This window comes from Apium graveolens, chromosome 1, assembly GCF_009905375.1.
Source record: "Apium graveolens cultivar Ventura chromosome 1, ASM990537v1, whole genome shotgun sequence".
NCBI classification, from domain to species: Eukaryota; Viridiplantae; Streptophyta; class Magnoliopsida; order Apiales; family Apiaceae; genus Apium; species Apium graveolens.
The window spans coordinates 24,668,802-24,683,649 of NC_133647.1; the positions used below are offsets into that span (position 1 = coordinate 24,668,802).

General features: G+C 39.6%; 1 long non-coding RNA gene across 1 annotated transcript; it reads left to right on the forward strand.

The window, feature by feature from the left end:
- Window positions 1-2,013: 2,013 nt before the first annotated feature.
- Window positions 2,014-3,782, forward strand: LOC141719615 (uncharacterized). Its single transcript, XR_012574143.1, has 3 exons — window positions 2,014-2,152; window positions 2,651-2,708; window positions 3,262-3,782. It is a non-coding gene; the product is annotated as an uncharacterized LOC141719615 (long non-coding RNA).
- The last annotated feature ends 11,066 nt before the right edge of the window (window positions 3,783-14,848 follow it).

A 14,848-nucleotide genomic window follows, 5' to 3' on the forward strand; every position in this document is an offset into this window, starting at 1 on the left:
TTCAGAGATATTTTGGACGAATAAAGTCCGTATTTATTTTATTCCAAGGGGCTCGATGTCCTCTTGCAGATTATTAAATACCTTGAATTTTATTTAAAAAACAATTTCTAAAGAATGTATTCCTCAACATATATTAATTATTTAAATGATGAATATTATTTCGAATATTAATTTAAAAGAAGAAGTATTCTTAGACGATTACTTTATTATTAATTTCAAGTATTTAATATTTATATAAGATTTAATTTAATTACTTAAACAATAATCAGTTGAGGAATATTATTTCAAATACTCATTTAAAATAGAATTATTCAAGGTTTAATTATTCAATAATTATTCAATAATTATTAAGTATTTATTAAATGATTTAATATGATTTAGAAATCATAAATCCTACTTTCAAATATTTTTTGATTTTTAGAAAATCTTTTTGTTATTCTCCAATCTTCGAATAATATGATTTCGACTTATTTAAATAATTTGACAATAATGTTAAAGAAACTCCCCCTTAAATATATATTTGTTCACAATGGTCAACCCACATATATATATGTAAGACGAGTTGTGCCTATCAACAAACATTGCGCTTGGGGAACTCTGATATAATTCAAGTTCTGAGTATATGATAGGATTCTTTGAAAGGACTGGGAGGGGTAGACTCTAGTACTACATTACTAGGGAGACTACCAGTGCCGTAGGAGAAGGTACCATGTGTACTCAAGGACCTGCGAAGTGTGTGTATACCGAGAATGAGACACATAGCCCGGATGCGGCAATGGTGATAACCAAGATATAAAAGGTGTCGTCTTTCTTCTAGTAGAAAAGGTTACATATTTTCCGTTATGCGATTGATCATCATATGTGGTGGCTCCAGTGAATGTCCAGTTCTTCCAATTATAATTGATGTGCAATACCATAACTCAAGCCTAGGTGATGAATTACTATAAGGGTATTCGTAGACTAAATAAGTCAAACATAAACATTATTTCGAAAAGAGATGTGTATCAGCAGTAAAACTACTTTCAAATAAACACATATCCTTATACGGATTAATATAACTTTTTTAACAGTCTTTTCACATTGTTGATTATTATGCTGGGCAATATAGCTCACACTTGTTTTCTTAAAATGTCACAACACAACAGTTAACCAAGATGCCGATCAGAATGCTGACAGCCCTGAAGCGCGTAGGAAATGGGTAGCTTTTCAGTAGGTTGTTTGGAGCAGTGCCACAGGTAGAGCGTATGAGCTGGATTAGTTTTCAGTTATTTTTGGTCCAGCTCATATATAAGAATGAATTATGTAAGGTAGTTATGAAAAAATATTTATTTGGCCTCCGATCTAACCTTAAGTAAAGGTTACATCCGTGACAAAGACTTATTTAATTTTGGTTTATAATAACTATCACCCTGTGGATTTAATAACTCTAGTAATGTGTTGGTGTCATTTCTAAGACATTAACTCATGTGTGTAATAGTAAGTGTGAGATTGTAGATGAGTGAATATTTATATTGTTGTTCAGAATAAGTGTTTAAACAAGATTCAAGACGACGTGGCCACCTAAATCCCTGACCCCGTATTAGGGGGCGTCACAATAATCAGTGTTTCATATTATTTTTTACACTATTCCTGTAAACACTGTTTCATATTGTTAGTTTTCATGATTTTTCTATAATTATTACATTTATGAAGGTTGTTAATGGTACGCTTTGAATATAAATTATTTATAATTGTATCATTAACTTATGAAAGATTCCCACTATATATATATATATATTTTTTGTAAGGGATATTAATAGGTTTGGAAGGTATTCAACTTATTTTCGTCTTAACATAATAAATTTTGTTCTTGGGCTTTTCTAATCTCCTCAGTTCGCACAAGCCCAATCCAACTCTTATTCACTCCTTGTCCAAGAGGTCATAATCCATTAGGTTACAACCATTCTCAAATATAAACAGACATCAACATCACTTTCGTTTATTTGTGCCTTGCCTCTTTTTAAGTTTTAACAACACCGCCTTTAAGGTTAAAACAACCAATCCTCCCTTTAACATTGATCTCTCCCCTGATTACATTCTTCATATTTCAAAATTCTTTAGCAGCATCATTCAGAAATTTGATGATATTCGTATTCGATTTGATTCAGAAAAGGTATATCTTATGTTTGTTATCTTATATAAGTGCCTACATAAGTATATAAATTTTGTTTAATTGTTTTCTGATTTGAGATCAAGTACTTGCTTGATTTGTTTTATTAATGTTTTCAAAAGTTTAAGAGTTGATTATAACATGATATTTCTTAGATTTTTTTTATTAATGGTAAAAGATTTTATTTTAGATCATCATTATTATTCATTTGGTTCTTTGAATGAACATTTGCTTGTACATTATATGAGCATAAATCTTGACTTCAGTAATTGGGAATCGATCCAAATTTCAAAACTAGTTTTATCCAATAAAATTGAAAAATCAAGATCTGAATCGATTTACAATTTAGGTAGATGTTATAACCATTAGTGTCGTGAAACACTAAATTTACTTGATTAGAGTTTTTCCCGACTAGTACTATAAAATTTCATATGTATGGAATGTGTTATTTCAAGAGTCATTAATTTTATGCATGTTCACTTATATATGGGCTAATTGCAGCAAACAATGAAGAAAATGCTCCGTAAAAGATTGAGTTTGATGATCCAATTGCTTCCAGGTAATATTTACATGTAAATACACGTTAATAATATATTTTGATAATATTGTAATAGCTAAGAAACAAGTACAAGACCAAAAATATTCGGTGTTATTGGGCCTCTCTTAACCCAAAAGCTAGTTATGAGGGTAATGTTAATTATATCATATGACTTTGTTATTTTTGTGGTTAGTTGTCAGATTACCATGATTAATTTTTTATTTTCTTGGGATCATTATACTACGTATTGGCAATTACAAACCCAAAATATAATATTTCTAGTGAAAACAAAACTTGCTAATCTATTACAATATTGTAAAAGGTGTTATAGCAAAAGAAATAAATTAAAAAAAATTAAAGATATATGAAAAATTGTAATACTTAAAAAAATTGTTGCCTTTGTATGTGTACACTTTTGGTCAAATTGACCAAAGTAAATGTGAGATTTCTATTATTGGATGGGCGGGTTATATCAACCATGTGGTACCAATTTTTTTAATAAGTAAATATAAAACTCAATGTCACCCATCTCTTACTCATTTCTCACGCCTTTTTAACATTTGAGTCTTTTAAGACATTGAAGGGACATTGGAAGAAAATGAACAGCAAATTGAGGAAGAGCTAGAACTGGAGAGGAAAGCTGAGATGCTGAGACAAGAAGAGAGGCTGCGAAGTTTAAAGAAAAACTTCGAAAGAATGAGAGTGCGAAAGTTTGGGAAGCACTCGAACAGAAAAGGCAAAATATGGAGAAGGCATAAATGAGGGCCATATTAGAAGCCCAAAAGGAAGCGGAACAAAAGGAACCATCATTCCATTTCAATGCTACTTTTTATTTATATCTATTGTATTTTATAAACATTATCATTTCCTATTAGATTTGTAGTTTTCCTTACAACCTTATTTTGATATAAACAATGTTTTTGTATCTAGGAGAGGAAAAAATGACTGAGAAAGAAAGAAAAGAATAATGCTGATGGAGAAAGTGGTCTACAACTTCAAAAAAAATCAATTATGGAAGAGTGTACCGATAGTCCACGGATAAAGCTTAATTTTTTTTATTGTAACAAGTATAGCAAACTAGAATATGTTGCTATCCCGCAACAGGGGAAATAGATAACTTTTTTAAACAACTGATATGTTTAAGTTTAAACATATGGTGATTACATGTAATTTTATGCTCTTGCTACTATATCATGCACTAATACAATAGATAAAAAGTTATAATTAAACAAGGGCTAGGATTTATGACAAACATGTAATTTTACCAAATATTTTCTATTTCCCCGCTTTATGAAACTTGTTTTTGTTCTTCTATACTTTGAATATTAAATATTGAATACATGATAAGCATGAATAAAAGGAATGTCATTAGCCTAATCAATAAGTGAAAATGTTATCTCTTTAAATATGATAAAATATGATAGTTTTAAAATTTTAGTTAAAAAATTAAATTATTGATAGGAATAAATTAATTATGATTAAATACTGCAAGGTGTGGGCTGCTAGGCCCAATAAAAAGATATATGATACTCAGACCGGAAAGGTTAAGCCTGATAGACCAGATCAGGTCTGATGGAATAAAGAAGGCCCAAAAGCCCTGATTATTAATTAATTTCGTAATTAATTAATAAGGTAAAAATCAGCTATTGAGAAGAGTCCCGATAAGGATATAAATCCTTATAGATTATCCTCAAGGGGATCTAAAAGGATAAGGAATCAGTTTCCTACTATTTAGGACTCCTAAGTCCATTCTAATTATGAGACTTGCCCACCAAGTCTCCTATACCAAGTCCAATTCAAGGACTCCCAACATCTATATAAGGGGCCTCACCCCACAGATCAGAACTACATTTTTTGGCTTGATTCTCTAATTCACAGAGATACGTAGGCATCTCGTAAAGGCAGATCGAGCCACGAAACACGAGAGCAGCCATTAAAGGCCTTGAGCTCCCGAATCTTAGTAATAAATACAGCAAATAATAACCTTAGTTTTTTATCCATAACATTTGGCGCCGTCTGTGGGAAAAGGAACAACAACCATGGCGAGAACACGGAGAACAACCAGCACTCTGGAGGAGGGAACACCATCAGGGACAACTCAGGTGATTTCGTTAACCGTGGAGATTCCTCCCCACTCAACTTATGCATCTACTCAAGCGGAGACCCAGATAAGGGCAACTCAATCTCAGCCACAAGGAACGACTCCCCCGACTATTCAAGGTACGAATCCTCGAGTTCAACAAGTACATATACCTGTGAATTCTCGACCCGTCGGGTATGAATATTCAACTGTTGTTACCACTAACCCCCCTTATGGGATGCCCCTTCACCCTGAGGTTGGAGGAAGCGGATATGCTGGGCGAAGCGAAGCACGAGGGCAGTCGCCCCCCTATATACGAGGTCTGGGTCCTATCCCTGAGGATCGGGAATTTTCTGGTCCTTACACTGGGAGAGACTCCGAATCTTCGGATGATGAAGTGGCCCCAAGAAGGAGGCGTCCTGGAAAAGAGCCAATGGCCGATGGAAGGCAACGCCCCCAAAGCACCCCAGGGGCGAATCCCCAAGAAGTGCAAGAAAGGATCAGGGCTCATGAGGCTGAAATCCAAAGGCTGAGGCGTGATTTGGAGGCTCACCAGGCCACCAGACCCCAGATACCTCCTAGGGGGAGAAATCCTCCTCCTGTCATAGACCTGGATGGTCCGGTAAGAAGAAGGGCTGCTGTCCCAAGAACTGATCCAAGCAATCTCCTTCCCCTTGGAGATCCTGATGATCCAATTCCACCCTTCATAGAAGAGATAATGAATGCCCATATCTCAAAGAAATTCAAGATGCCCACTATCAAAGCCTATGATGGCACGGGAGACCCCGCTAATCATGTTAGGACATTCTCTAATGCACTGTTGCTGCAACCCGTGGATGATGCTATAAAGTGTCGGGCCTTCCCTCAAACCTTGTCGGGTATGGCTCAAAGATGGTACAGTCGCCTGCCCCCAAATTCTATTGGATCGTTCAGAGAATTAAGCCAGGCTTTTAGTAAGCAATTCATCAGTGGAAGAGTCCATGAGAAAAGTTCAGCATCTCTTATGAGTCTTGTGCAGGGAGCTAATGAATCCTTAAGAGATTACCTGAATCGTTTTACAAAGGAGGCTTTAAAAGTCCCAGACCTTGATGATAAGGTAGCCATGATAGCACTGCAACAAGGAACCAGGGATGAGGTTTTCAAGATGTCCTTGGCCAAACGTCCCCCTGAAAACATGTTGCAACTCCAAGAGAGGGCAGGGAAGTATATCAAGGTTGAAGAAAGCATGAGGAAGACCGTAGTAAGTAATGAGCCCACTGGAGGCAAGAAGCGAAAAACTGATCTGGAGTATATCGCTAAGGACAAATATCCTAGAACCGAACAAAACCCTGATTCAACCCCCAAGAAGGGAGGACCTGGGCAAAAGTTCACTGAATACGCTAAGCTGAGTGCTCCTAGAAGTCAGATTTTGATGGAGATTGAGAAAGATAGAGATATTCGCTGGCCTAAGCCCTTGAAGGCTGATCCCGCCAAGCTAGATAAGAGCAAATATTGCAGGTTTCACAAGGATGTTGGCCATGACACCGATGAGTGTAGGTAATTGAAAGATGAAATTGAGTTTTTGATTCGAAAAGGAAGATTGAACAAGTATACTGGAGATGGAGGGGACAGAAACAATAATGGAAGGAAGAACTTTGAAGATCGTAGGAGGGACCAAGACGATCAGGGGCGGAATCCCCAACCTAGAGGGCCGGTTATAAATGCAATTTTTGGAGGACCACGACGCCCTCGAGAGCCTGTGATAAACACAATCTTTGGAGGTCCAACTGCTGCTGGATTGTCCAAAAATTCCAGAAAGGCATATACGAGGGAGGTTATGCATATTGTTGGAGAAGCCCCGAAGAGGGCCAGGACAGAAGTAACATTGGCTTTTGATGATTCTGACCTAGAGGGCGTGAAGTTTCCCCATGACGACCCGCTGGTCATAACACCGATAATAGGAAATAGCCCGGTTAAGAGGGTCCTTGTGGATAATGGTGCTTCTGTGGATATCTTGCTCCACGACACCTTTCTAAGGATGGGGTATAACGACTCCCAGTTGACACCCACCGACATGCCGATATATGGATTTGCTGGAGTAGAATGTCCTGTGGAAGGGATAATCAAATTGCCAACCACCATAGGTACGGAACCAAGGCAAGCAACGCAGATGCTGGATTTCGTGGTGGTAAAGGCTAGTTCAACTTATAATGTTATCATGGGGAGAACAGGGATACATGCCTTCAAGGCAGTCCCTTCTTCCTACCATTCAGTCATGAAGTTTCCCACCCGAAACGGGATTGGAGAAGAAAGAGGAGATCAAAAAATGGCTAGAAGCTGTTATGTGGCCTCTTTGAGGGCAGATGGAGTCGGGGGGCAGGTTCTTCCTATTGAAGATATGGATGTTCGAGAAAATGATGAGAATAGAGGAAGGCCAGCAGAAGAATTGGTTTCGGTTCCTTTAGACCCCAAGAATCCTGAGAGGATGACTTTCATTGGAGCCACATTAGAGGAGCCCCTTAAAGGGAAGTTAGTGAAATTTTTGCAAGAAAATAGTGATGTGTTTGCATGGTCAGCAGCTGATATGCTAGGCATAGACCCGGAGTTAATTACTCACAAGCTAAACGTGGATCCAAGCCGGAAGACAGTGAAACAAAAGAAAAGAAATTTTGCCCCGGAAAGACAAGAGGCTATAAAATAGGAAGTAGAAAAGCTCTTAGAGGCTGGTTTTATTGAGGAGATTCAATTTCCGGAGTGGTTAGCAAACCCTGTAATGGTGAAGAAGGCTAATGGAAAGTGGAGGATGTGTATAGATTTCACTGATCTGAATGATGCATGCCCCAAAGACTGTTTCCCGCTGCCTAGAATTGATACTTTGATTGACGCCACTGCTGGACATGAGATGCTGAGTTTCATGGATGGATTTAGCGGATACAATCAGATCAAAATGCATAAGGATGACATTCCAAAGGTATCATTTATCACTGACTTTGGTGTTTATTGTTATCTTGTTATGGCGTTTGGTCTCAAGAATGCAGGAGCCACCTATCAGAGGTTGGTGAATAAAATTTTTAAGGATCTTATTGGGAAGACTATGGAAGTCTATGTTGATGACATGCTAGTCAAGAGTCTAGTAAAGACTGATCATATAACCCATTTGAGGGAAGCTTTTGAGGTCCTAAGGTACCACAAGATGATGTTGAATCCAACGAAGTGTGCTTTCGGAGTAGGATCTGGAAAATTCTTGGGGTTGATGGTCTCAAAGAGGGGAATTGAGGCCAACCCCGATAAAATAAAGACAATCCTGGATATGGAACCACCAAAAACTGTCAAGGATGTATAGAAGCTCACAGGAAGGGTTGCGGCGCTAGGACGATTCATCTCCAAGTCAGGAGATAAGTGCTTGTCATTCTTCAAATCATTAAAGAACATTAAAGACTTTGTATGGAGTGAGGAAAATCAGAAGGCATTTGAAGAGTTAAAGAAGTATATGGGCCAGGCCCCGTTGTTGGCCAAGCCAGTTCTGAGTGAAGTTTTATCCTTGTACTTGGCTGTTTCAGAGAGCGCCTTGAGCGCGGTGTTGGTTAAGGAGGAACTGAAAGTCCAGAAACCCGTATACTATGTCAGCAAAATCTTGCATGGTGCAGAGTTGAATTATTCAACTATTGAGAAATTCGCTTTAGCCTTGGTAATGGCTTCAAGAAAACTGCGTCCTTATTTTCAAGCTCACCAGATTGAAGTGCTAACAAATCAGTCACTGAGAAACATCATTCACAGTCCCAAGGCAAGTGGGAGACTGATTAAGTGGGCAATAGAGTTGGGAGAGTTCGATCTCAAGTATAAGCCACGTACGGCCATAAAAGCCCAGGCACTAGCTGACTTCGTGGTGGAATGTACCATACCCAACCAAGAAGTCGGGGGGCAGGAAGATACCATACCTCAAGACAAGGGAGTCGACAATGGGGACAAGGAGAAAGAATATTGGGTTTTCTATTTTGATGGAGCATCAAAAACAAATTCCAGTGGAGCATGGTTGGTTTTGCAATGCCCTGATGGATTCTTAATTGAGTATGCTATGAAGCTAGACTTCTCAACCACAAACAATGAGGCAGAGTATGAAGCCCTGATTGCTGGCCTTGGTCTAGCTGGGACACTTAGGGTCAAAAACTTAAAGGTCCGTGGAGACTCGAAGCTGATTATATCCCAGGTAAAGGGATAATTTGAGGCAAGAGATGATACGATGGCTAAGTATGTTCGCCTAGTAAGGGCTGTGATGACCCAATTTAATGAATGCCATGTTGAACACATTCCAAGGGAAGAAAATGCTAAAGCAGATGCGCTATCAAAGTTTGCTTCATGTGAGATTAAAGAGAGTTCAGGAAGTGTGTACTTCCGTATTTTGAAGACACGAAGCATAGATGTTAAGCTTGTGGCTCCCATAGGCTTGGGGACATCATGGATTGATTCCATCAAGGCTCACATTCAGACCGGTTGGTTTCCAAGTGATGCAACTGAGGCACGGAAGTTAACTATTCGAGCACTAAGATACTCCTTGATAGATGGAATTCTATATAAGAGATCTTTCGTGGTTCCTTACTTGAGGTGTCTCAGGCCCGACGAGGCACGCTTGGCTCTTGAGGAAGTGCATGAAGGTATTTGTGGGCAACACTTTGGGGGCAGAGCCTTGGCTCATAAGATAACCCGTTTAGGCTTCTATTGGCCAGAAATGATGGCTGATGCCAAAGAATATGTGAAGAAGTGTGATCGCTGTCAGAAGCATGCACCAGTTGTTAGACAACCCCCCGAGATGCTAACCTCTATCAACTCACCTATTCCCTTTGCCATGTGGGGGATGGATATTCTAGTGCCTTTTCCTATGGCCACGACACAAAGGAAATTTTTGATTGTAGCCATTGATTATTTCACCAAGTGGATCGAAGCCAAACCCTTGGCCAAAATCACAACTAAGCAGGTTGCACAATTCCTGTGGGAAAACATTATGTGCCGATATGGAATTCCCCGTATCCTCGTCACTGACAATGGAGCACAATTCAAAAATGAGGAATTCAAGAAGTATTGTGAAGAAAATGAAATTGAGTTACGATTCACCTCTGTGGCTCACCCGCAAGCCAATGGGCAAGCAGAGGTAGCAAATCGAATAATCCTGGATGGACTAAAGAAGAGGATCGAGAAGTCAAGAAATAATTGGGTGGATGAAATACTTCCAATATTATGGGCCTACAGGACTACCTGTAGAGTCACGACAGGAGCAACCCCCTTCATGTTGGCATATGGGGCAGAAGCAGTAGTTCCAGTAGAGATATCACATTCCTCTCCAAGGATTCAAGCTTTCAATTCAGAAGAAAATGAGGAAGGGCAGAGGTTAGCCCTGGATTTAATCGATGAAGTGCGAGATAAAGCACATGCAAAGATAGTAGAATATCAGAAAAAGGCTTCATTCTACTACAACCTAAGGGTTAAAGAGAGGTTTTTCAAACAAGGTGACCTAGTCTTGAGAAAAATAGGGGCTTCTGGTGTCGGACAGAAAGGAAAGCTTGCCCCAAATTGGGAAGGGCCGTATAGAGTCAAGAGCGTTCAGGGTAGAGGAACCTACAAGCTGGAGACTATGGATGGTTTTGAAGTCCCGAGAACCTGGCACGCATAAAACCTGCAGGTTTACTACGTGTAAGATGGTCGAAGTACGATTCTCACTTGTCATTATGACAAGTAGGTTTAAAAGCACCTTGAAGCTTTGTTTGCATAGGATTTTTATTTTTTAGCTATTATAGATCAGGGTCGAACCCACATTATGTAAGGTTTTGGAAAACCAGACTTGAAATTGAAGAGTTCGAAATTATTTCAACCTATGGATGTTTGAGTTGTGATAATACTTGTGTGGCCCATTAAGACAAGTTTGAATATTAAAGTATCGGAAAAATGAAGGAGAGAATGCAAATAAGGAAAGTAGCATATAAAATAGCCCCGGAGGGTAATAAGTTTTAATACAAATAAAAGTCCAGACATAAGTTAAGGATAAAATTACAGAATAGAAAAACTACTCCTCCATGCGGGAGCCTTCATTCTCTTTCTCCTTATCAGCGCCTTCAGCGTCCTTCGCAGGAGAAGCGGGAGGAGAAGCAGTGTTAGGATCCAAGATGCGATCATCTGGCTGAGGGGAGTTGAAGAGGGCTTCTATGCTGTCCTCTGACTCAGCCTGCTCAGGACTTATAAAGTCCTTAGGGTCGACTAAGCCCGGGTACTTCTCAGAAACCGCCTTCACGGCCGCATCCCATCCCTGAGTGAATCTCCATGAGGTTCTTAAACTTGTCAGAACCCATGTAGTCATCAATGAGCGTCTCCTTATCGCTCCTAAGTTTCACCAGCTCGGAATGAGCCTTATCCAGCTCCTCCTTCTTCGTGTCCGACTATTTCTCCAGGACCTTGGCTCTCTCCTCCCACTTATTCATCTCCTTCTCAAAATCATCAGAGTTACCCTTCCAGGATCTAGCCTGATGTAGGGCCGCCTGGAAATAGGTATTACTCTGCAAAGAAATATGTATGAGTTAGCACAAATTCATTGGGATACAAGAAAAGTTGAAATTCACAAAAGGAAGAGAAGAAAAAAGAAAATTACCGCAGCTTGGGCTTGAGAACCCAGAAGCTCAATAGTCTCGATATCACTCCCCGTAACAATGTCAGTGAAATCGTGGGGAGTGATGGAATGGTACGACCAATCCTTGGCATGTTTGGTGGATCCAACCACCGTATCGCTCCTCCTGAAGCCCCAGTTAGGCCTGAAGGAATGTGCCTTAAGTGGAGGATCCACATCGTCCCCCAGCTCGACCACCGGGACGTGGGGCTTAAGGAAAGAAGGACCGTCAGGTTTGCTCCTGGGGTCCCTGTTTAACTTGGCCCTCTTCTGGCGGCCAGATTCCCCCTCCTTGGGCCTATTGACATTATTAATAGCCTCACAAGCTGAAAGGAAAAGTAGAAGGAATATTAAAATCCAGAAAAAAAGAAAAAGTGCGATTAAAGAGAAGGAAAAATAATTACGCAGGTATAAATTTACCCTTATCACTGGCCTGGGAGAGACCAACTTTCTTCAAGGAAAACTCCTCTAAAAGACTCCAGGTGTCTGTTTTCCCATCATCTGAAATTAAGGCTTGATAGGCCACCTCCTCCTCATCAGTTAATCTGATGCTACCAGGACTACCATCTGATACTTTACAAAATGGCCTACGGAAGAGTGTGGCCCAATCACCCCCAGCCCAGGTCAGCCTGACAAACTCATCCCTCCATTTAGGGTTGTTCTCGACTATAGAGTTACTATCAAAGATATGGGGAATTTTGGGCCGTTGGCGAATTAAAACCCAGCCCGGCTGACTCATGGAACTATTATAGAATTGGAAAACTTTTCTAAAGACGGCTACGGAAAGAGGGAAGCTATTCCTGAGACAAAGGACCATAAAACAGATAATGTTCCTCCAGGCGTTAGGAAGGAGTTGACAAGGGTTGATTTGTACATCGGCTAGTAAATGAGGAATAAATTCATGGAATGGGAACCTAAGACCTGCGGTCAGGGCTCCTCGATAAATGAACAAGGTATCCCCCTCCCAATTACAAGTCCTATCCCCAGGGGCGGCTGGAGTGATCCTAAGGTGGGGTGGAAGTCTGTACAGGGTGTTCATAGACTCTATCCTACCATCTAACTCATGAAAAGTGTTACCATGATTATACGAATCTAACTCAGATAGAGAAGGATATTCATCACCTCTCGAGTTAATCATATCAATGAGGGAAGTATATGGAGATTGAATTTGAATGTTTGTACCTCTCTTAGAGACATTCATCTTCTGCAAACGAGCCAGGTCACGGTCCGCCATTGATATGCTTCGGCTGAAGGCTTGAAACCCAGAAATACTTGAGAATGGTGGAGCTGCGGTGGCTTTGGTCGCCGGAAATCGCCTTCTCAAAGGGAGAACTCTAGAGAAAATTGTGAGAGAAAATGAGAAGTGGGAAGTGAAGTGAGGATTCTCACTCCACACTGTACTTATATAGGCAAAAAGCTCGGAATACGAGGCGTTTTTAGGCCCATTTAGCCAGGCCCAACCTAGAGGCCCATCTACAAGAAGTATCAGGAACAATCTAGAAGCTCCTGTGGAATTTAAAAGGTCAAAAATCGACCAGAATCTTAAAATGGTTCGATTTCCTGATCGATGCAAAAGAGGATCCTGATCAATATCTTATTCGAACAGGAGGGAAGAAATCCCCTAAGATCGATCAGAGTCCTGATTGACACAGAAGAGAGTCCTGATCGATATTCCATTCGATCAGAATGGTCGAGAGCCACTTAATTCGATCAGAGTCCTGATCGACACAGAACAGAGTCCTGATTGATATCTTATTCGAACAGAAGGGAAGAAATCCCCTAAGATCGATCAGAGTCCTGATCGACACAGAAGAGAGTCCTGATCGATATTCCATTCGATCAGAATGGTCGAGAGCCACTTAATTCGATCAGAGTCCTGATCGACACAGAAGAGAGTCCTGATTGATATCTTATTCGAACAGAAGGGAAGAAATCCCCTAAGATCGATCAGAGTCCTGATCGACACAGAAGAGAGTCCTGATCGATATTCCATTCGATCAAAATGGTCGAGAGCCACTTAATTCGATCAGAGTCCTGATCGAAATCGATCAGGAATCCTGGTCGATTAAGCCCGTGTAACAATCGACTAGGGTGTCACTTTGAAGGCCAATTCAGTCAGAATCCTGATCGAAATCGATCAGGAATCCTGTCGACCAGAGTGTAAGATCCTGAGTTAATTCGATCAGGATCCTGATTGATTTTGGCTGCATCCTGATCGATTTTGGCTGCATCCTGATCGATTTTGTCTGCATCCTGATCGATTTTGAATGCATTCTGATCGATTTTAAGCCAGAAAATTAAGGATAAGTCCCGGGAAATTAGGGAAAAATCCAGAAAATTAAGGATAAGTCCCGGGAAATTAGGGAAAAATCCAGAAATTAAAGGAAAAATCCCAGAAAATTAGGGAAAAATCCAGAAATTAAAGGAAAAATCCCAGAAAATTAGGGAAAAATCCAGAAATTAAAGGAAAAATCCCAGAAAATTAGGGAAAATCCCGGAAATTAGGGAAAAATTCCTGGAATTAAGATAATTCCTGAATAAAAGGAAGATTCATTGTAAATGTGTAGGTCGCTCCACACTTTACGCAAAAACGAAACCCTGTAAGGGAATAAACAGACTTAACTTCTGCGAAACCTAATCAATGTTTCCCAAAAGTTGGGGGGTAAATGATAGGAATAAATAAATTATGATTAAATACTGCAAGGTGTGGGCTGCTAGGCCCAATAAAAAGATCTATGATACTCAGACCGGAAAGGTTAAGCCTGATAGACCAGATCAGGTCTGATGGAATAAAGAAGGCCCAAAAGCCCTGATTATTAATTAATTTCGTAATTAATTAATAAGGTAAAAATCAGCTATTGAGAAGAGTCCCGATAAGGATATAAATCTTTATAGATTATCCTCAAGGGGATCTAAAAGGATAAGGAATCAGTTTCCTACTATTTAGGACTCCTAAGTCCATTCTAATTATGAGACTTGCCCACCAAGTCTCCTATATCAAGTCCAATTCAAGGACTCCCAACATCTATAGAAGGGGCCTCACCCCACAGATCAGAACTACGTTTTTTGGCTTGATTCTCTAATTCACAGAGATACGTAGGCATCTCGTAAAGGCAGACCGAGCCACGAAACACGAGAGCAGCCATTAAAGGCCTTGAGCTCCCGAATCTTAGTAATAAATACAGCAAATAATAACCTTAGTTTTTTATCCATAACAATTATATTGAGGTTTTTGAATGAAAACTAGGTGCCTGTGATATCCAAGTATATGTAATAAATGTATGTTTTGATTATCTTTCCCTTTATTCGTGATTCATATTTTGCTTTATAAAATTATCTTAACATTTTGTTTCTATTTCATATTAGAATCACTTATAAATTTTTCTTAATTTTCTAAATTGTTTGGGAAAATATAAAAAGATCTTCAATTTATATGTAACAAGAATTTTAATA